A 1521-nucleotide genomic window follows, 5' to 3' on the forward strand; every position below is an offset into this window, starting at 1 on the left:
CAACCGGGTTACTCATTTAACAACTGCAGCGATTTGCTTCACGAGTGCGGCTCTCGGGAAATCCCAGTGGCGGTGAGTTGCACGGCTCCCAAGAGTCGCGCCCGCCCTCCTGAGGGCGGGGTTTCCTCTCCCTGAGCGGAGGAAAGGAGGCCACCCGGAACAGCATTGCACATTTCTTCAGCAAAAGCCCCTCTCCCCTTTGCTGAGGAATGTGCAAAGCTGCTCCGGGTGGCCTCCTTTCTCTCCGCCTCAGTTTTCTCGTCTGGCAAATGGGCCTAAGGCGGTTCTGGGGAGGCTAAAATTGCCGAGTGGCGCCCCTTCCTTGCAAGGTGCACTTAGGAACACAAAAGCCCCGCCTCCTTTTGTGTGCAGCTAATAATAGACGTTGACTAATTAAGGACCGACACACCTGCCAGTTTCTGTTTACGATGATTCTCAAGCCTCCCTGGGAAGACGGTTCTGCTCGGGCAGGAGCAGTCTATCTTAGCTGACAATCTTTGCATCTAGGTCTTCCCAAGCCCCCTCCCCGCTAAGCTTTCCATTTGGCTCAAATGCACAGGGAGTCCTGGACGTACGACCGCGACGGAGCCCACGACATTTCTGTGGTTAAGCGAGTTGGCGGCCAAGCGCCTTTTGCCCCACTTGACGACCGTCCTTGCCACCGCTCTTAAAGCGAATCGCTGCAGTTGAGGCGTTAGTAACCCGGTCGTTAAGCGAATTGGGCTTCCCCCGTTGACTTGGCTGGTTCAGAAGGTCGCGAAAAGAAGATCGCGTGACATCTCCCCCCCTCCCCCCCCACCGGGGACGCTGCGACCGTCACAAATACGAGTCCATGGCCAAGCGTCTGGATTTGGGTCAGGTGACCCTGCGGATGCTGCCACGGTTGCGTGAGTGTGAAAAACGGTCATTAAGTCACTCTTTTTACAGTGCGGTTGTAACTTTGAACGGTTGTTAAGTCGAGGACTGCTTGAAGTTTGGAAGCCACGAGGGTCCAACCCAGAGAATTCCCGGCCTCTGGAAGGGAGAGGGGAGGGGGGGCTGCCACAAAGATGCCCCCCCCCAATATTATCATCGCTGCCATCTTGACTTTCTTTACACAGCCCTGGATGTGATTCTCCATCCTATCCTATTGACCAAGTTGAATCCTAGAATTGAAAGGAACCCTTGAGGTCATCCAGCCCAACCCCACCCACCAAAGCATGCACAAGGGCTGGTGGACCAGCTTCTTCTTTCACCCAGTGCTGGAGGATGGCCAGCAGCATGATCTCGATCTCTCTCTCCTCTCTCTCTCTCTCTCTCTCTCTTTGACTCTCTCTGCCTCTCTCTCTTTCTCCCTCCCTCCCTCCCTCCCTCTCTTTCTTGCTCCGTCTCTCTCTCTCTCCCTCTCTCTGCCCCTCTTTGTTTGACTCTCTCCCTTTCTCTCTCTTTCTCTCTACCCCTCTCTCTCCCTCCCTTTCTCTCTGTTTGACTCTCTCCCTCTCTCTTTCTCTCTCTCTCTCTCTCTCTTTCTCTCTCTCTCTC

This window comes from Protobothrops mucrosquamatus, unplaced genomic scaffold (assembly GCF_001527695.2).
Source record: "Protobothrops mucrosquamatus isolate PMUCROS unplaced genomic scaffold, P.Mucros_1.0 scaffold8440, whole genome shotgun sequence".
NCBI classification, from domain to species: domain Eukaryota; kingdom Metazoa; phylum Chordata; class Lepidosauria; order Squamata; family Viperidae; genus Protobothrops; species Protobothrops mucrosquamatus.